General features: G+C 39.7%; 1 long non-coding RNA gene across 1 annotated transcript in view; it reads left to right on the plus strand.

The window, feature by feature from the left end:
- LOC138742896 (uncharacterized) overlaps nucleotides 1–788 on the plus strand; it is a 29,624-nt gene extending 28,836 nt beyond the window's left edge. Inside the window, exon 5 of the long non-coding RNA XR_011344507.1 lies at nucleotides 328–788. This is a non-coding gene — a long non-coding RNA (uncharacterized lncRNA). The remainder of the gene's footprint in view (nucleotides 1–327) is intronic.
- The last annotated feature ends 22,118 nt before the right edge of the window (nucleotides 789–22,906 follow it).

Raw genomic sequence — 22,906 nt, forward strand, 5'->3', positions numbered from 1 at the left:
TCTGACCCTCTCAGGACGTCGATGGTGCTGGTCTAGCAGATTCTCCAGATTATTGTATTTTACTCCTATTAATGTACACTCTTGATTCATTTCTTTAAGATTTCACCTAGTAAAGTAAAACCCCTGGTATCTCTCATCTATATGGATTGGTAGATGCTAGATATATACATTTTATGGTTGCTGGAGACTCACTCTTATAATGCCTAACTAATGCATCAGCATTAAGAATAAACAATTTAAAAGACAAAAATACTATACTGTACTTTCACTGAACAAACTTCACTTGCATGCATATATAAACCTTAAAGAATTTTACTTTATTTTCAGTCGCATTCTTTGAAAACATTTAACCGTTGCTGCATCTCCACGGAGCCGACTGAAAGAATTAGATCAACCCCCTCCCCCAAGTTTACAGGCAAAACCTTGCTAATATACTTAAAAATGTACTAGCAAAGACTCTCACTAAGCAGGGAGTAATCCTCTTAACAAGACTCTTACGAAGCAGGCAGCCAACGGCAAGCAGAATCAATCACCTCTTCATCCTGGGCGAAGCCATTTTATTCAAACAACTTTATTCAAAGAGATGCAACAAGCAAAGCACGACCAGGGCACTCCATTGACTGAATATTTGCTCCCATTTTCACCAAAGTTTTATGTGTTACTTTTACAATTTTAAACTTTGATTTAAATTTTTATTTATTTTAATGCTTTATTTATTTGTTTGTTTCTTTTTACTGGTTGCATGACAGGGATTTTACTGTAGGATTATACATTTTCCACTGGCCCAAGTGAATGTAAAGGATGTGCTGGAAACAGCTCTTTGCCAAACTCTTGGAAATTCAGAACAAATGAACATCAGAATTTGAATGTAAAGGGCTCAAGCCTGAAACATTGGTTATTTATTTTTATCTTTGCTCTATAAAGTAGTTGTTTGACCCACTGAGTTTCTCCAGCATTGTGTTTTTACATCAGATATTGGAACCTTGTTATACCTGGATTGATTAGATGGCTTTCTTTATAGCAAGAAAGATTGAGGATTGATTTCAGTGAACTATCAGAAGGTTTAGACATTATGAACAGGGAGCTTATATTTGAGGCCAATAATTATAGATTTCAGGGACCAAGATTGGAAGATTAGGGTGTAATAACAATAAAAAAAGCTAGTGATCTTGAGCTCAATGCCAGAAAATACTTTGGAGGAAGACACTTAAATAACATTTAAAAATGACTTGGTTAAGTGCTGAAGAGCTATAAGCTACAAGGCTCTGGACTGAAAGCTGGGATAAAACTAAATAGCATTTTTGCATGCATGGACATCCACCTCCGTTCCCCTTCTTCTGAGCTATGTCTTCATGATTAGGAAAGACAGATTGAAACCAAAAACATATTTTAAGGACTGTTAGTGTTAGGTCTGCTTTGTTCATGAATGAGTGAGACAAACACCAGACTGAGTCGAAATCAGGGTTCTTTGTTCTTTATTACCGGATTGTAACACTTGCGACTAACCATGTTAGTCGGAGAATGCATTCTGCCGTTATCAGCAAAATGGTGATTTTTTATACCCTTGGATACATGCTTAGAACATCATCATATCATTACTTGTCCAATGACTAAAACTGTTGCTATCCTGTCCCTGCTAGCTTCCTGCCTCTCAATCCATCAATGTCTCTCTTATCTTGTAAGTACAAGGATGCATTCACATCTTGTTACAGCCCTGCACATTCCCATCTCATGATGTTTTACCTAACAGGAGTACAAGGACACCTCCCCTTCTTGTTACAGCCCTGTACAGGGTAACTCCTTACACATTCCCATCTCATGATGTTTTACCTTACATTAGTCAAAAGTACTGGTTGCATATTGTGTTTAACGCAATAATTTACTTTCTAAGTATGAATTTCCACATTACAATTTTAAAGTAAAATCTACCTTGTTTCCAAGTCTCTAATCTCCTCTGGGAGAAATTGCCACAGCTCAGAGGCAATTTGCCAACAGTTACTTATTAAGCCTAACTGGACTTTATCTTGGTAAATCAAAATGGTCAGAGAGATATAGAGTGTAGCAGCATGGAAATAGGCCCTTCAGCCCACTAAATCTGTGCACACCATCAAGTACTCAGTTTCATTGTCCTACACCAATTTCATTTTGTTAGGTCTCCCCACATTACAATCAACGACACCCTCCTCTTCAGATTCTATGTCTCATCAACAGTCGGGGCACATTACAGATTTCAATGAACCCACATCTTGGAAACATGGGAGGAAACCAGAGCACCTTGTCAGAAGGAGAATGTGCAAACTCTACATAGATGACAGAATTGAACTCCAGTTACTGGAACTGTGAAGCAAAATCTTGCAAGCTGCTGACCATAACATAAACAAATTCATTTGACTGAATTGGACAGAGTTCAAAGTTGTTGGAATTCTCATGGAAATCTTTCTGAGCTTTGGTTTTCTGTGAAAAGTGAGAGTTGAGAGAAGAACAATCTTTTTTTTTTAATTTTTTTATTTTTCACACAATAAACCATACTGACCAAAATACATACAGACATTTTTCTCTTGAATAATGAAACTTTTAAACAGACTTTATTTCATTTGCTCTGTAGCCTGTTCCTAGCAATGGGCACTGCTCGCCAATTCTTGGCAATAAGTGCATAGATATACCTCTCATTCAATTTGCTGTCCTGCTATTTCTATCCAATAGGATAGGAACTATCTGGGTGAATTTCCAGCGATGTGTTTATGTTTGTAAAAATTTAAACCACAGATAATAGTCCTGAACAAACTAACAAGATATTATTTCAGTCTGATGTTTGTACATGAAAAATTGAACAATAAATTTCACAAGAAAATGAACTGGACAAAAATGGGATGTTTGCCCTGTTTGAAACGGTTGTGTGTATAATGATCCACTGAATGGCCTCTGACGTTTTCAATCCCAACCAATAAAATTTATTTTGTTTTGTGAAACGCCATGGTTAACATAGAAGTTAGCACAAAGCCATTACAGTGCCAGCAACTGGAACCAGAGTTCGAATCTGGCGCTGTCTGTAAGGAGTTTGTACGTTCTCCCCTTGCATTTCCTCTGGGTGCTCCAGTTTCCTCCCACCGTTCAAAAACGTACCGGGGATTGTGGGTTAATTGGGTGTAATTAGGCAGCATGGCCAGTATGACTCAATTTACATTTTTTTTTAATTAAAAGGTAGATTAGCTACAAGGGCATCGTAAAATTCATGGGCATTAGAAAGCTAGAAAGTCCACAAAAATCACTTAAGCATTAAAGCCAGGGCAATGTTGAATATGTACGAACACTTTGAAAATTTGGTTTTCAAACATAATCATAACATTTTTAGTGAAAGGTTCCAACTTCTAATCACCATTCATTGTCTCCCTGCCTCCATTATCATGTATTCTTTATCACAAAAGAATATAATAATTTCTAAAGGTAAAGGAGGCAAGGCAAAGCTGAATGGAGGTCACTGGGCATTGAATATAATACAGCTGGGGGACATTACACATTCAGCAAGGATTTGCTATTTAAAACATTCACGAAGAATCCAAATCCACTGGATGAGGAAATTATGTCAAATTATCCCTTTGGGCATTGAAAGCAAAGAAAGAGAAATCAATTGCAGTGTGTCCCATTTCACCTTTTACAAAAAAACCTGTTTTCAGTTCAGATTTGGCCTGAATAGCCTTAACTGTTTAAACTGGGTGTTAAATTTGTCTGGTGACAAACAAGTATTCTCCAGGGATAATCTATATTGGCTACATGTGAGATTTGATCTTGTGTAAAGGTTCAAAAGATATCTGAGAACCAACATTTCAACAGAGTGCCAATATGGATCAGTGTCTATATTCATATGTTCACACAAAATGAAAGCACACTGGAGTTAAATTGATTGTTATCGACACTGGAACAATCATAGCAAACATCATGCAGTCTAATGCTGGGCAGAGTTTGCATATATTGGTAATATTTATCAGAGTCAAGATCTCAAGACATGCCCACATTAATCCCGATCAGATAACTGTAGCGATGAGTCAGGTAACTATTTTCTTTAGACTCAAACATAAGATTTCATTTTTTCATTAGTTGCCAGATCAGCAAAGTTTCCAAGTAAGTGAGTTTTAGATAGCATTTTTTTTGTAAATTAATTTCATTTTTCACACTGTGCATAAGGCCTTCTTAATTAAACATTAGTCTTATGGCTAATAAAACATTAGTTTTATCAGAAAAAAATCAAGAAAACATGCATCTACCAAGCACCTTTAATATTGTAAAATATTAAAATATGCTTCATGGTAACTTAACAGTATACCAAAGTGCTTTGAAGTAAAACACTAAAGTCTGCAGATATCGTGGTTGAGGTAAAAACACAAAGCTGGAGAAACTCAGCAGGTCAAACTGTATCCTTTATAGAGCGAAGATAAAAATACATAATCGACATTTTGAACTCGAGCCCTTCATCAAGATATGGAAAAATGTTGGCATGCATCCAGATGAAAAGGTAAGGGGGGGAGGCATGGGGGGAGGAGCATGTTAGCAAAGACAGGACATAATAGGTGGAGAAGAGAGGGAGGGCGCAGCAGCAAGCAGGGGGAGGAGGGATGGCTCGATAAATAGAGAGGAAAGGAGGTGGAGAGATAAGGGAAAGAAGACTGGAAAGGGAGGGGGTAGTGGGGAAGGAGAGCAGGTTAGCAGAAACCAGAAAAATCAATGTTAATGCCATCCAGCTGAAGAGTGCCCAGATGGAAATCCAATTTACAAGTGGTCAGGGCAGGATAGTACATGAGGCCATGGACAGACATGTGAATATGAGAATGGGACACCAAACTGAAATGGTTGGCCACTGGGAGGTCAACTAAAGTGCTTTGCAGCCATGGATAATTAAAAAGGAAATACAGTGATGTGGGATAAAGAGAGAGAGGGAGAGGTGCGATTGTCATGGTTAGAGGACGAAAAATACAAAGTTGAAGATTAAACTGACAATTAACAAAGTGGGGAAATTGATCTCTGAAGCTGTAGCTGTGAGGCATCTCACCCCTGACAATTTGATGAGTCAGCTACTTCTGGGGCCTCTTGTTTTCCAAAGAGAATATCAGATGTTCTCTGGAGAATTATGGAATGAAACAATAAGAAATAAGGTTGACAATAAGCCTCGTGGCTCCTTAAACCTGCTCAGTGATTCAGCATAATTATGACTGGTGTAACCATAGTCTCTTTCTCTTGCATATCTCCAAAACTTTAGAATCTTCCATATCTCAAGCAGTGTTTAATATATTCAACAATTCCTAAACCCTGAGCTGTATTAGTAAACACATTCTTGTCTTTTCATTTTTTCATGGTTGTAAATTATCAGGGCTTCTGGAACTAGTTGATATCCACCTCTATCCAACAGTCTTTTATGAAATCATTTATATAGCACTAGAGATCTTTGGAAAAAACTGATACCACAAATGCAATTTTTCACAAGATTTCATCGTGGCTTTGACCTTGTTTGTATCTATCCTATTACTGGGTGTACAATTCTCTATCATCAAATAATTAGCAAACAAATAAAAGAAGGAAAACAGTTGAAGGATAAAAACAACCTATCTAAAATATTCCTTGAATGCTGAACAGTCACTTGCAAAAACATATTTTCAAAATAATCCGAAGAGCAACGGTTTTTATCATCTGCAGGATGAACTGCAGCACTCAAGAAAATTCCTTAAGAATCATCTTCCAAAACCATTATCTCCACCAGATAGAAGGTCATGGCAGCCACCCTGACTTGGAAATAAATCACTGTTCCTTCAGCATCGCTGGGTCAACCTCCCTCTCCAACAGCTTTGTGGGTATACCCACATTTAATTGAGTCCAGCAGATCAAGGAATCAGCTCACCACCCCTACCTCAGGAGCAACTTGGCATGCATAATTAATTGAGTGAAACATGCAAGGTTGCAGACGCTGTGATTGTAGTAAACACACCGAAATGCTGGAATAAATCTGCTAGTCTTTTCAGCATCTACAGGAGACAAAAGATATATTGCCGACATTTCAGGCCGGAGCCCTTCTTCAAGGAAATATCAGAAAAGGCAGAAGCAGGATATATATGAGAAAGGTCTCAGAATTTAAACAATGGGGGAGGAATCCAGATAAGCAAAAGGTGTTAATTGGATGTGGTAAAGGACTAGATAGAATTTATCAAGTCTTTGCAAAAGGAGACAGGGAATGGAGAGAGAATGGGCAAACCAGGGGATGGGGAGGGGTTTAACCGAAAGCCAGAGAAGTCGACATCAATGCCATCTGGTTGGAGGGTGCCCAGTCGGAAGATGAGGTACTGATCCTCCAATTTATGAGTGGTCTCAGTCTGGCAGTACATAAGACCATGGACAGACATGTTGGCAAGGAAAATGGGAAGGAAAATTGAAATGGGTGGCTATTGTGGTGTGCAGGAGTCAATGCAGCGCAAGTACCTGAGATCCTAATGGGGACCAACTGGAAGGCTTGGAACCAGAGCTGGAATCCACATAGCACCAGATGGCAGTGGAGGCAAGAAGCCAGGAAAGACGCCCACTGGGAGATCACTTCTTTGAGCACATCGGCTCTGTCTACCGCAATAGTTGGCAGAAGAGATCAATAAGGTGAAGGAGAAGGCATACAGGATGCTGGTCTTCATTAGATAGGGCATAGAAAATATGAGCAGGTAAGTCATGATATTCCTTGATATCATTTTGATTTCAGCTTGAAAACTTTGCACTTCTGTTTGCCAAATAATAGGTAGGAGATGAAGGAGCTGAAGAGGGTGTAGAGGAGATCTTTTAGGATGTGGCTGTAATTGAATGTTTCAGTTCTAAGGTGAGACTGGTCAAGTCAGGTTTGCTTTCCTTGAAATGGAGAAGGCTGAGGAAGACATGAAAAATATAGAGAATCATGAGGGGCATAGATAGAGTAAATGGTAAGAAACCTTTCACCTAAAGAAATACATCTAAAATCAGAGGTCACAGTCTTACCGTGAAGAGTAAAAAGGTGAGAGCAGATCCGAGAACAAACTATCGTTCAGCCCAGATGGTGTTGGAATCTGCAACATACAACATGAAAGGTTTGTGGGGGAAGGTACTCTCTCAGCATTTTCAAAAAAAATACCTGGGGTTGTACTTGAATTGCCAGGACACAGAAGAAGATGGACTATGCATTGGATTACTACAGATAGTCAGCCCTTGATGGTGGGGTGAAGGCCCTGATTGCATAGCCCTATGATGCAGACAGAAAGTGGTTGGAGATATCAAAATAGATTCTAGAAGATGGCAATGTGCCCAGTGGAAAATGAGGTGTTTTATGCCTCATTATAATAGTGCAGGAGCCAATGACAGAAAGGTCAGAGGGCGAATAGAATGGAGAATTAAAGTGGCTCTTTCTTCATTTGCTAAAATTCCATTAGACTGATTATAAAAACTTCATTGCACTGTAGAACTACTGCCAGCCAAAGTATAAGAGCAAGAAAATGGGGAGAAAACCCCCATCCCCCTTTGGGAAGGAGAACATTGGCAGCAGACCAGTGAGAGGCTCTGAGGCTGAAAAATGCACAGGCGGTGATGTGTTGGTGACTTGAGGTGAGGAACCAACATAGGATGTGGGCTGCTGGCGACTGCACTCAAAGGACACACACCAGGCTGAGGACTGCTGGAATCTGGCTCGAGAATGGCTGAAAGATTACCAGATATTGGAATCGGGATGTGAGAGGGCGCAGGAATCTTCCTGATCATGTCAGATGTGTGCATCAGGAGCTCAGGTTTGGACTGAAGGCTGTGTGACTGCAGAAGCTGTGGGAGCACTGGAGGTAAAGCCAAGGACATTCAATGACCTTGGTGGGGGTGGGGGGGTGGCCTTTCTTTTGCTTCTCTTTCTCTGGCTGGAAGGGGTGGTGCAATTTTTGCTGATAGTAAATCTTTGTCTGCTTTACAGTAGACTAAAGGAAATTTTGTGTAATATCACATTTACTATTTTATTACATGACAATAAATAATCTTGACTCTTGAATGATGTGCTATCCAAAGACTAGAAGTTATCTGACTTATAGGCTTTTACTACCATAAACAAAAGGCACATCTCATGTTGCTGAGCCAATACCTGATCTTGTTCTGGGGTGGGGTTATGGTGTTGCCTTTTTATTAGGGGAATCAAGGGGAAGGACCCACAGGTACAACGAGCATGGTGCAGGCCAGCCATACACATACAGACAGTATTAACAGTGGTTCCACCACACTGAGCAGCATGGTGTAATGCAGTGCATAACTCTAGTAATATTTCTGTTTAATGATTGCTTTCCAGCTCTCAAATCTTTTGATAAATTATTTCTTGATATTGTACCATTACTTCTCAGCCAATCACAGTCAATGATTCAGTGGTAAGACAGTTAATCAGGCTAACACATTAATCAAATTAAACTTTTTAAAACTGTAATAATAGATGAAATGCTGAAATAACAGAGCTGATCAGGGAACAGCAGTGCTGTGATTAAGTTGCTGGACCAGTAACTGGACGGCACAGTTGGTGCACGGTTAGTGCAATGCCATTACACTGCCAGCGATTGGGACCTGGGTTCAAATCCTGCGCTGTTTGTAAGGAGTTGGTACATTCTCTATGAGTCTGCATGGGTTTCCTCTGGGGGATCAGGTTTCCTCCCACCGTTCAAAACATACCAGGGGTTGTAGGTTAATTAGGTGTAATTGAGTGGCATGGGCTTATGGGCCGAAATGGCCTGTTACCATGCTGTATGTCTTTTTAAAAAAGTCATCAGAATTTTTGACGACTTAACAATGACATAAGGTTAAATCCTACTAAAGTATCCAAGTACCCACTATCAAGAATCTAAGTTAATCCAGAAATTTTTTTTAAATAGTTTAATAATTAATGAGACTACAAGATCATCAGGTTCACTAATGTCCTTTAGGGATGAAAATTTGCTGTATTACTCCAGAACAAACTCAGGTCTGGAATGACAAAGGAATGGGCATAAAGGTTGGCTTTGCCAACCATATCCATATCTTAGAAAAGAATAAATCCAAAAATCTGTGGAGCGTGAAACTGTGTTATTTTAATCCAACACTGTTTATCAAACCGAATCAATTTATTTTTTATCAAGCTCAGTTGTTTATCTGCTTTACAGTAAATTAGCTTGGGTGGGCATCAAAAGAGCTATGTTGAGTTCAACATTTAATATATTTTAGCTTTCTCAAAGATCTGAACACTTTAAAGCCAGATTTTGAGCTGGAAATCCAATTTTGAGTGCCTGCCCTAATCATTCAATCGTGTGGACATTTCTGGGAGAGTTCATCTCTAAAATTGTCAGTGTGGTTGAAGAAGAATATTTGGGCACCACATCTCTGGAAGGAAATAATGGCTCTCTGCCCTTAGGTTTGGTGTGCAGAGGAAAAAGGAAAGAAAAACTATAAAAAGAACAAAAATAAGATTAAAGTGTGCTCTGCAGAAAATGATAGCAATTTATTGAAAATGTTACATGAATTACCATTTTTGCTTTATTTATTCATAATTCACTGCCTGTAACTTTACAGTAATTTTATCTGTTGAACAGAATTCAATCTTTACACCTCAGCATATTGAAGTCTCCAATACAAGATGCCATATATGTTTGTTGTCCATTTTTAAATATGAGTGTACAATTTATTCATTTCAACTTTAAATATCATTCAACTGAGCATTTAGCTGTTCCTGCTCCATGCTCAATATTTAAATATGACAGCTTCTGGTCGGGTAACGTTCGGGAGCTGCCATACTTGAATACTTAAATACTTTACAATTAGAATGAAAGGGAACATTTCAATCCACTTGTAACCCTGTGAGGTTGTTTTTATATAGGAAGGATGTGTTTCTTGGATAGATATTTCACTATTTAGAAGTTTTTCAGTTTTTCCACACCACAATTTGTTTCCTTTGCTACCAGAATAAGCGATAGGGTGCTTCTACAGCAGAAAATCGATGTAAGTGCCACATTAGGACAGGTTCATGAAAATTGCAATGATAAATCAGTGTCAGGCATTGATATTAATATGAAATATACATAACCAAGACTGATTCACCTTCATGGTCAGCTTTCTTCAGGGAAAGTGACAGGCGTGTCACTTTCGAGATGGTGCCATCACATGTTCTGTGAGTATTTTAACAGAGGAACATTAATTTGGTAGAAGATAAATTTCTCAGTATCTCAAGTAGATTCATGCTTATGATCTGGACCATAAGATGATGTAAGGTTCTTTTTGCCCTGGAACTAATGTAGCAGAACCCAAGCAGAAGAAAGAAAGAAATACTACAATCAGCAAGCAACTGAAGCAAAAAGATAAAGAGAACAACATTGAATAATTCTGCTCATCTTTTCCCAGATGGGATTTTTAGCAGCAGGTGATCTTATAAGCTCACTAAATTAAATGTACTTCAGCTTACAACAAACTATTGGTTGCAATGCATTGCAACATTCATTGTAGAGGTTATGGTCTAACCAAATTGTGAGATGAAGTGAGATACCGCCAATCTTATTGTTCCACCCTGCTCCTGCGCACAAAATATTCTTTATTCTTCTTAGGTATTTTCTTTAAAATGGAGGATAACATGCTTCTGGTCTAATTTAGTGAATTCTGAAGTCACCGATGCAGGATCCAAGATTTTGCCTCAGGTGAGATTCTGGATGGTTTGGGAGGTGGTGCATTGTTTTTATTGGGCCTCGTGTGGTCTCAGTGACTTCCCAGAAGCTCATTCTCCATTCTTATCTGAAATAAACCAGGGATCTACACAAGTTGTTGAGGATGCGACATGTTTTCAGTGAGGTTTTCAAAGCATTCTTGGAATTGTTTTTCTCTGTCCCTCAGAAATCTCTTCATTGGTATTCTGAATAGAGTGCTCGTTTCAGGCGTTGGGTTCTCATGCATCAGAGTCAGCTGAATATAACTGCTAGAAAAATGATCTTGGAAGAGGATGCTAATGTTGGTTTACTTATACATCCATTGCATCTTCAGATTTTGCAGAGATTACATGTGGAGCCTCTTGAGTTCTAAAAGAGTGGGGAATTGCTAAAATGGGAATTAACAATAGAAGGTCATAACCTAAGATTATCACAGAGGTTATAAGTCAAAATAATTGAACCAGGAATCCAAACTACTTCAAACGTGACTCTTCCCATGCTATCTGTAATGAATTTGAATGTTATCCCGGTGTCTGCGTGGGTTTTCCCCAGAGGTTCCGGTTTCTTCCCACCATTTAAAATGTTCAGGGGGTGTTGGTTAATTGAGTGTAAATTGGGCAGCATGGAGTCATGGCGTAAAATGGCCCGTTAGTATCCTATATGATGAAATTTATTTTTAAATAATTTAATATTGCACACCTGTCAACCTTGTATCAATTGACATTATCAAGCAAAGCTGACCAGTAAAGCATCTACTGCTGGAACTCAACCAGATCATTGTGCTTAAATTGGAGTAAAAGATTTTCTACTGGTGAATGAGTTGGCCATCCAATTGTTCAGTGACAAGGATCTCTCTTTTCCAGTGGATGAGATGGAGAGCTGAAAGAGATACTTTATACTTCAGACCACATCCTTTCCCAGCCTTGTTCATTAATAAAGAAGCATGGAGAAGAGATGGCAAATGGGATCATTCCCAAGAATAAACTCCCATGTACCTGTTGGTTGTGAAGAGATAGATTGAAATTCTTTGCTTGTTTCATCAGTTAATTATGTTACACATACATTTCATCTGACAAAAGTAGCACTTCAGCAGTATTACATCAACCAGGGCAGCAAATTTCAACCCCAGGTTCTACCACAGCAACATTTGGAATATAACTTTTCCCCTAAGCAAGATAATCTTCATGGAATTAAGTCCAGGCTCAACAATCGAATGGGAGCTAAAACATGAAAGTCTGCAAACACTGTGATTGAAGACATCAATGGTAATATCATCCAGTTGGAGAGTGCCAAGATGGAATATTAGGAGTTGCTCCTCCAATTTTTGAGTGGGCTTTGGTTTGGCAGTGAGTGAGGCCATAGACAGACATGTGGCGTAGTAGTGGGGCACAGATTTGAAATGGATGGCCACTGTGGACAAAGCGAAGCAGAATGAGGGAGGATCTCATTGAAAGGCATGGACAGAGGAGATGTAGAAAGGTTGTTTCCCATGGTGGGAGAGTTTAAGACAGGAGGACACAACTTCCAGATTGAAGTTCATCCGCTTAGAACAGAAATGTGGAGAGATTTCTTCGTTCAGAGGATGTTAAATCTGTGGTATTTGTTGCTAGAGGCCTTAGTTAAGGCCAAGTCATTGGGTGTATTTAAGGCAGAGATTAATAGATTCTTGATTGTCTAGGGTATCAAAGGTTATGGGGAAAATGCTGGGCAGAGGGGTTGAGTGGGAAAATGGCAGGACAAACTCAATGGGCTGCGTGGCATATTTCTGCTCTGATGTCTTATGATCTTATGCCTCACGAGTTACCTAAGCTCTTGTCCATTCAAAACAAGGAGAAAGGACCAGTAACACCTTTCTTGCCAGGTACAGAATCCTTTCATGTCCAGAGGATAACTGTTTGGTAGGTATTTCACACAAAATGTTTCTCTATGAGCACTGATTAATGTATATAGAGCATCATTTCAAAGATCAGATACAAGCTATCTTGGTATTTCTGATGAAGAAATTCACAGAAAATCTTGGTCAGAACTTCATGAGAAGACCTATTCATCTCAATTGATGAATAGAAAAAAATATATTTTGTTAGAAAATTATGCTAAACTTATTTGCCAATACAAACTCGATTTTTGGATGAAACATTTTAAATTCCAGTATCCATGAAAGTATTTTTAAGGAAGTCCTTTGGCTGCAATTCTATAAATTTGTTGTACACAGGGGTTAGAGTTCACATATGGGTTAGAGTTCACATATATGGCAGAGTTGACATATATAGAGTTCACATAAAATAACAGGAAAACAATTTTTTTTTTCCAAAGGTTTGTTTTCTGAGGAAAAAAATTGGAGATCATGAGAACTTCAAACTGAACTCAAAGATAATTTCAGATTTGCCATATCACATAGGAAGTTGGAGAAACATTAAATTAACTTCTATTGAATTTAGTATGTTTAACCACTTAATGATGCTGACACATAGCATTAGTTCAAATGACCTAAAAATGTTTTGTCTCTGATTTTCATTTATACTCAACATCTGATGCCTCTCATGTTAGTGTCCAACAATAGACGGCCAGCATTGAAAGATTCCAGTTGCCCTGATATCACTTTTCAATGAATGCAATGTCCTCGTGAAACCTTTCTCCATGTTCATCACTTACTGCACCAAGAACAGCAGGGAAGAAGTCCAAGTGTGAATGGAAAAAATGAATTTTCAATGGCATTTCATGGTTTTGTGTGCTTCAAGCATGTTGTCAATAAGCTGGATGTAGTTTGGTGCTCTGTAGTTTCCAAGAAAATTCACAACAACATCTTTAAATGCTTTCCGTACATGCCCAGGCCTAAGACAACATTGGAATAGCACCCACACTGAGTGCATGACCAGGCAGGCTTGGACTCTCCAAAACAGCTTGCCTTGTGGGCAATATATGACAGGACATTTAAAAAAAATAGGTTATTTCTCAAAGAAATGGTACATGATAGGAACATTTAATGGTGATTTTTGTGATCAGCAGTCCAAAATCCATAAAATTCAACAAAAAATGTTCAGGTAGAAAAATGTCTGTTGTCCAGTATAATAAAATATCCAATTTAGTAAACTTTTCTTTTTATTTAGTCTACTTAAATTCAAGCTGAATTTTTTTAACGTGCAGTTTATGTTACTGAACAAATAATAGGCTTTTGGCACTCAGATCTATGCCCATCTCTCCTGCATATGTATATTTAAGTTTTCCAATCTGGTTTCTGACCTGACTATAATTCTGGTCACAAAGATTGATATCTTTAGTTGGCTTGACTGTTGTAAACTCTGACATGTCATTCTTCATGATATATCTGCAGCCTTTGACGGAGCTCGCTTCCTCATTCATCATCAATAACTCACCTCTGCTGTCCTGAATGGCACTGATTGGACTTGCTTAATCCTGATCTTATTTGTTAGCTCATAGCTGGAGAATCATTGCTATTGTTCCCAAACCCATGCTGTTAGTTCTGGAGTTAACTCAAGGATTTATCCATGGACTCCTGCTTCTTCTACCCAGAGGAAGGAGGAAGAGAGTGTCACCAGGGTAGGATGAGTATTTTCCTATTTAAAATATTTTTTATTGAGTTTAATTGAGAATATACATAATAGGTTCATAAAGAACCAAATACAATATATATTTATATTGATTATCCTATTGGACATGAATAATAGTACATGAAATCGTAATCAAACCCATAAGTATTTATTGCCCCAAAAAAAAGAAAAAGAGAAAAATTTTAAAAAAGACTAAATGAAAATATGTTAGGTATTTTTCTGAGGTCATGGGAAGCACAGATGCAGTCAGTGGTGGGGAGAGAAGTTTACATGATGGTCTGAGCTGCATTCGCCCTCTGTTGTCTTCAGCGGAGCAGTTCTTACATGAAGCAGAGATCTTGGTGCATTCTCTTGGCATCAACATAGTTGGACCAGGACAACTTGCTGGAAATATTTACCCTTAAGAGTTTAAAGCCTTCTACCATCTCCTCCTCTTTATCCCAACCCTAGCAGCCACCAGTAAGAATCCAACACACCTTCTTTTGCAGGACCATTGAATCAATTAATGAATGGTCAATGCTCTTGCTTAAGTTACACACTACAATAGGTTTCCATGGTGTGTAGAGTCATTGTGACTTTTCTCAGCAGGACATGAAATTTGTTTCTGCATTGCTTGATTGACTGGAGCTTCCCATCCCTAAAGAAAACAGCTGGTAAGACATTTTCTGCATTGATTCTCCAGTCCCCAGTATTCACAAGCCTTTCAGTATATCGCTTCTGGTCATTTATCTCACTGATGACACTGAACTGGTCTGTTTAACAAAATTTCAGAGCTGCCTCCTCTCCTACATTCTGCCTCTTGTCTAAGACAGCTGTAACATCTGTGGTTGGTGTTGAGCTGCCAAAGGGAGTATGCTTTATTCCCTTCTCAGATTGGTGAGCAGCAAATTGTTGGAAGTGGCAATTAATTGTAGACCCATTGGGTACTGTACAAGGGATGTTCTAATGTATGATTCTGGGTGTAAACCAAAAACATCTGCTCTTAGCTCATTTAATGTTCCTTTTTTATACAGGATAACAGAATGGGTTTTGATGCTGTGTACTACGTACGTGGAAAAACAAAAATAAATGGTGAAATCCAAGTTATAGCTAATAACATTTCAGTTTTAGTGTCTGAAAAATTTACAAGGCTTCTTATTTTCCTGGAGCACGCTATACCAAATTAATCCTGTGATGTTGTTGAAACCTCTTGAGTAATTATGGCCTTGTAATGCATGCCTACTTATTGTACTTTGCATGTAATACATAGAGGCCAGGTAATTCCCTCATATCAGTGGATGTATGCAGCCTCGAATTGTTTTCCATCAAATTGTATGCTGCCATATCAATCTCATAAAATAGCACCATTTGAGCACAGGAACTCACAGTTGAAAACTATCACAAACAGCAAATGAAAGGCATACATCAACTTCTTGTAAGAAATAATTATTTTAAAATATTTCTGCGAACCCCACATACTGGAATGCATCTGAGCAATAACCTTTCTGCAGAATGATCCTCAGTTTCATGTTGTTTTTCTGTTTTATTTTATTTTATTGCATTGCCTTACAGTGCAATGTGGAGTGGCAAAACTGGCTCTCAACTGAATTCCAGAGTACAATACTGCAAGGTTATAGCTCTGAAAGGTTGTGAGTTCTATATCCATGAAAGCAACATGTGGATTGAAATTGAACAAATATGTTTACTTCACAGTATTTCTGCATCCATATATTTACCATATTATAATTTGATGAGGGAATCAAAGCACATTACAGCACAGAAACAGGCCCTTCGGCTCTTCTAGTCTTTGCCGAACCATATTTTTGCCTCATCCCACTGATCTGCACCCAGTCCACAGCCCTCCATACCTCTCCCATCCATGTACCTGTACAAATTCTTAAATGTTAAAATTGAGCTTGAGTCACCACCTCAAGTGGCAGCTCATTCCACACCCCCACCACTCTCTGTGTGAAGAGGTTTGCCCTCATGTTCCCCTAAACCTTTCCCCTTTCACTCTTAACCCATGTCCTCTGGTTTGTATTTCACCTACCCTCAGTGGAATAAGCCTATCTACATTTACTCTGTCTGTCCCCCTCATAATTTTAAATACCTCTTTTAAATCTCCTCTCATTCTTCTACGACCCAGAAAATAAACCTGTTTAACCTTTCCCTGTAACTCAGTTCCTAAATTATTGATCTCTTTCCTATAGTTTGGTGACTAAAACTGCGCACAATACTCCAAATTTGGCCTCATCAATGTATTATACAACTTTACCATAACATCCCAACTCCTATACTCAGTGCTTTTGATTTATGAAGGCCAATATGCCAAAACCTCTCTCTCACCTGTGACACCAAATTTAGGGAATTATGTATCTGTATTCCCAGATCCCTCTGTTCTACCGCACTCCTCAGTGCCCTACCATTTACCGTATATGTCCTTTCTTGGTTTTTCCTTCTAAACTGCAACACCTCACACTTGTCTGCATTAAATTTTATCTACCATTTTTCCAACTCGTCCAGATCTCTCTGCAAGCTTTGAAAACCTTCTTCGCTGTCCACAACACCTCCAATCTTAGTGTCATCTACAACTTGCTGATCCAATTTACCACATTATCATCCAGATTATTGATGTAGATGACAAACAACAATGGTCCCACCTCAGATCCCTGAAGCTCTCCACTAGTCACAGACCTTGAATCATCCATAAATAATCTCTGGGTTCTCCCATCCAGCTATTGTCAAATCCAGTTCACTATTTCACCATGAATATCTACATCTGAACGTTTTTGACTAACCTCCTATATGGGACCTCGTCAAAGTCCATGTTGTCAACTTTCCTGGTAACCTCCTTGAAACACTCAATAAGATTATTTTAACACAACCTACCATGCACAAAGCTATGTTAACTCTCCCTAATATGTTTTTGGCTATCCAAATAATTGTATATCTTATCTCTTAAGAACACCTTCCAATAATTTACCAACCACTGACATCTGGCTCACCAGCCTATAATTTCCAGGATTACTAATGGAACCTTTTTTAAACAACGGAATAACATGAACTACCCTCCAATCTTCTAGCACCACACACGTGGCTAAGGGCATTTTAAATATTTCTGCCAGAGTCCCTGCAATATCTACACTAGCCTCCCCCAAGATCCGATGGAATATCTTGTTAAGACCTGGGGATTTATCCACCCTTATTTGCTTTAAGCCAAGCACTTCCTCTTCTTGAAACTGAAAAGGTTCCATGACCTCACTGTTTGTTTTCCTTACTTCCCACAACAGTGTCTGTTTCCTGAGTGAATACTGATGGAAAAAAAACATTTAAGATCTTCCCCATCTCTTTTGGCTCTATACAAAACCAACCACTTTGATCGTCAAGGGGATCAATTTTGTCCCTTACTATCCTTTTGCTCTTAATATACCTGTAGAAACCCTGAGGATGTTCCTTCACATTGTCGGCCAAAGCAACCTCACGTCTTCTTTTCATCTCCTGATTTCTTTCTTGAGGTTTTTCTTGCATTTTTTATACTCCTCAAGTATCTTATTTGCTCCATGTTGCTATATACCTATTTCTTCTTCCAAACCAGATCCCCTATGCCTGCTAACCTTGCTTTTAATCACAACAGGAACATACAAACTCTGTACTCTCAAAATTTCACCTTTGAAGTTCCTCCATATGCTTTGCACATTCTTGCCTGAAACCAACTTATCCCAATTCACGCATTCTAGATCCTTTGCCAAACCTATCCTTCTCCATAATTAACTTGAAACTAATGGCATTATGATCGCTGGGCCCAAAATGTTCCCCTACACATACTTCTGTCACCTGTCCTGTTTCATTCACTTATAGGAGATCCAGTATTGCACTCTCACTAGTTGGTACCTCTATGTATTGATTTAGAAAACATTGCTGAACACATTTGACAAACTCCAAGCCATCCAGCCCTTTTACAATATGGGAGTATCCTACCATCACAACCTTGTGTTTCCTGCATCTGTCTGTGATGCCTCTATAGATTTGATCCTCCAATTCTCATCGACTATTGGGCAGTCTCTAAAACAACCCTATGAGTGTGAATCATGTAACTATACCTTCTTTGGAGTGGTAACTGCATCAGCCAGTCCAGAGTATGATATTCAGAGTTAAGTGTTCAACCTTGTTAACAAACCAATAATATTTTTTTAATATCCATTTTGCCCACTTTTATCCATTAGCACCACCTACAGTTGGCACTACATTATTTTGGTTCTGACATCAGAAAATGACCATGAAAGCTTTAAGCTGCCTGGAAATTAAACAATTTTACAGATATCAATTAAAAATATTTGCTAGCATACCAGCCTGTGAAAAGTTCCCATGCCATTCTGTTTGGTCTTTGAGATTTTCTGCTCATTCCAGCTCAATAGAAAAGACTATTGGACGTGGTGAAATACAGCTGAGAATTTACATGATTATTCATTTCCTTTTCAAGTAAAATTCATTTTTCCCCCTTTGGTTTAGCTAAAGTAACTTTCTTTGAAGAGATACTGCTTTCTAAGAGAAATTGGCTGATTAGGCATGTTTCAAATGGTTCCTGCCTAATAAAGGGAGCATATTATTCAGCTTTTTAGTCCCAGATAGTCCTCAGGTTTTATTTCCACTTCAAGCTGACTAGTACAAAGCATTCTAAGGTAAGGTAGGGTTCTCTGTGACTGCATAGGTTTCCTTCAGGGGAGCTGATGATCATATTGGATAGAATAAGTTACAGAGAAATAAGAAGGGTTGGTGGAACTAATCCGTTCTGTTAGCATAGGCCAAATGGGTTGAATGGCCTTTCCCATTGCATGATAGGCAACTGTAGTTATTTTCAAGTGTACATTTTGACAGAATTAAATCCAGACTGAGTTTGGCTATGAAACTCACAGAACAACATCAATGTTATGGTTAAACAACATAATGGTAGAGAAACTCAGCAAGTCAAACAGTGTACTTTATACAGTGGAATCCCATTATCCTGAATTCCATCAACTGGAAACTCAAATAACTGGCAAAAAAAATTCAGGAAATAAATAGATAAATATCAAATAAATGGACCCCATTAGGGAACACTGACACTTTTTTCGACATGCAGGTTTGCCCCGCTGAATTAGCAATGGCCCTTCATTGCGCTCGCATTCTTTTCTCTGTCACTACCTGCGTGGAGGTGAGCCAGGTTGTTAGCGTTAGGAAGGTGCACCAAGGGCCTGACCAGGACACTTGTGTGGAGGTGAGCCAGGTTGTCAGTGCAAGGAAGGTGGTAAAGTTTTGATAAAGTTATATTTGAATAAAATGGTGGCGCCCAGGATGAAGAGCTGGCCGATGTTTCTCACCACTGGGGCAACTCTCCCAAATCATTTCCCTATCCCTGCTTAGTAAGAGTCTTTATTAGTATTAGACACATTAGAAAGACTTTATATGTATACTTGGTAGAGGGGTTTGATTATAATGGGTGCACAGTTAGCGCAACTCCATAACGACGTTAGCAACCTGATTAAAGTGAACTTTACATAATTAAAGCCTACAATACTGATTTTTTTTTCAAATTACTTTACATTTTGCACTGCCTTTTGCTTTTTAAGTAGTGTATTCTTAATGCAGGTGTATTAGTTAGGCATTGGAAAAATGAGTCCAACATCCGTAGGGGCCGAATAATGGGGATTCTATTGTACAGCAAAGATACATCATCAAGGTATGAGCAAAATTTAGGCAGGCATTTGCATAAAATGCTTTGGAGGAGGAGCCCAACCAAGAAGTAATAGGTGGATGAGGGAGGGAGGACACCAGCAAACAGGGGATGGGGAAATGGCTCTGTCAATAGAGTGGCACAGGGTGGAGAGCTGGAGGAAAGGAACCAGGGATAGGGATTAGAGGGAGAATGGCGAGTGGTCTAGCAGAAGGAAGAGAAGTTGACCTTAATGCCATCTGGTTAGGGAGCGCCGGGACAGAAATATTAGGGGCTGCTTCTCCAATTTACGGGTGGCTTTGGTATGGCAGTGAATGAGGCCATGGACAGACATGTCAACATGTGAGTAGGCTGCAGAAATGAGGTGGCTGGCCACTGGGGGAATCCCTGTCATTGATGCAGACAGTGTAAAGGTGCTCAGCAAAGTGATCTCACATTCTGTTTGAAGCAGACATTGCAGATGGGGAGCAGTGAGAGGGGTTTTTGCAGCAGAGACCAACATCAACCTTATAACTGGGTATCAAATAGCTGCAGATGTCTGGGGACAATAGATGAGAGCAAATAAATAAAAGCAAATTAATGCAATAAACTCTTGTCCCAAAATATTTCACTAATAGTTGTAGTTCTCTTGCATTTTCACAGTTTTCATTATCAGGTTTACTTGCACACTTATCAAGCTTTCATGTACTTTTTTTAAATGGTGACAACTCCAAGCAGAATGTTATTAAGAAACAAAGCCAAATTTAATTTTGTTCTGTCAATGTAGTCTTTGCACACAAATGTCTATTTGTGTTAACCTGAGCTTGAAGTCCAGATGCAAAACAATGTGAAGCTCATATATATTAGCAGAACAATGAAAGAGCCAAGCATAAGAAACAAATACTGGGACAAGTTCTATTTATAATGTTAAAAAGTTCTCATTCACATTGTTGTTGCTAGATAACCAGAAAACATGCAGATCTATTCAGCTAAATTAATGATATTGCTTTCAGTGGATCTATCTTCATGGAACAAATCTTATATTGGAGTTGCGTACCCTTTTTTACACAGAGATCCCACTAAATTGGCATGTGAATGACCCGTGTTTAAAGCCAAGTTGGCTTGGATCAAAGTGTTCACACTGAACCAAGAAAAGCCAGTTCAGTGCGACCTTTTACATAGGGACCCGACATCCTGGGTCAAAAAGAAGGGGACCTGCAGCATTACAGTGTTGGCATCCAGGGAAGGCAGTTAAGCAGCAGCTCTGATATTACCTTCTTCTTTGGCTTGGCTTCGCGGACAAAGATTTATGGAGGGGTTAAAAGTCCACGTCAGCTGCAGGCTCGTTGATGGCTGACAAGTCCGATGCGGGACAGGCAGACACGGTTGCAGCGGCTGCAGGGGAAAATTGGTGGGTTGGGGTTGGGTGTTGGGTTTTTCCTCCTTTGCCTTTTGTCAGTGAGGTGGGCTCTGCGGTCTTCTTCAAAGGAGGTTGCTGCCCTCCAAACTGTGAGGCGCCAAGATGCACGGTTTGAGGCAATATCAGCCCACTGCCGGTGGTCAATGTGGCAGGCACCAAGAGATTTCTTTAGGCAGTCCTTGTACCTTTTCTTTGGTGCACCTCTGTCACGGTGGCCAGTGGAGAGCTCGCCATATAACACGATCTTGGGAAGGCGATGGTCCTCCATTCTGGAGACGTGACCCACCCAGCGCAGCTGGAACTTCAGCAGCGTGGACTCGATGCTGTCGACCTCTGCCATCTCGAGTACTTCGACGTTAGGGATGAAAGCGCTCCAATGGATGTTGAGGATGGAGCGGAGACAACGCTGGTGGAAGCGTTCTAGGAGCCGTAGGTAATGCCGGTAGAGGACCCATGATTCGGAGCCGAACAGGAGTGTGGGTATGACAACGGCTCTGTACACGCTCAGCGCGGACATTGGCGACTTCAGGGGTTTCTACGAGGCTCTAAAGGCTGTGTACGGCCCCTCACCCCAAGTCCAAAGCCCGCTGCGCAGCTCAGACGGCAAAGTCCTCCTCAGCGACAAGATCTCCATCCTCAACCGATGGTCAGAACACTTCCAATCTCTTTTCAGTGCCAACCGCTCAGTCCAAGATTCCGCCCTGCTCCAGCTCCCTCAACAGCCCCTAAGGCTAGAGCTGGATGAGGTCCTCACCCAGGATGAGACATATAAGGCAATCGAACAACTGAAAAGTGGCAAAGCAGCAGGTATCGATGGAATCCCCCCAGAGGTCTGGAAGGCTCGCAGCAAAACTCTGCATGCCAAACTGCATGAGTTTTTCAAGCTTTGTTGGGACCAAGGAAAACTGCCTCAGGACCTTCGTGATGCCACCATCATCACCCTGTACAAAAACAAAGGCGAGAAATCAGACTGCTCAAACTACAGGGGAATCACGCTGCTCTCCATTGCAGGCAAAATCTTCGCTAGGATTCTACTAAATAGAATAATACCTAGTGTCGCCGAGAATATTCTCCCAGAATCACAGTGCGGCTTTCGCGCAAACAGAGGAAGTACTGACATGGTCTTTGCCCTCAGACAGCTCCAAGAAAAGTGCAGAGAACAAAACAAAGGACTCTACATCACCTTTGTTGACCTCACCAAAAAAAAAGCCTGATATTACCTACCTTGGTGAGTAATTACTGGGATGAAAGTGACCCTCCCCCCACATCCCGTTTTTGTTGCATTTACCCAGCTAAGTGAAGTGGTTAAAAGGCAGTTAAATCCTGTTTTTGAGGGCAGTGTAAAAGGGGGTCTATGGAGTTGTTCAGCACAGAAACTGTCCCTTTGGCCCAGGCTGTCCATGACAACTATGATGCCTATCTATGCCCGTTAGAGCTATATCCTTTACTCCAAGTGCCATTTAAACATTGTATAAACATTGTAATATTGTAATTGTATCTGCCTCTTTCCTTCCTCTGGCAGTTGTTCCATGTGTGGAAAGAATGACCACACAGACATACATTAAAT

This window comes from Narcine bancroftii, chromosome 9 (genome assembly GCF_036971445.1).
Source record: "Narcine bancroftii isolate sNarBan1 chromosome 9, sNarBan1.hap1, whole genome shotgun sequence".
Classification (NCBI taxonomy): domain Eukaryota; kingdom Metazoa; phylum Chordata; class Chondrichthyes; order Torpediniformes; family Narcinidae; genus Narcine; species Narcine bancroftii.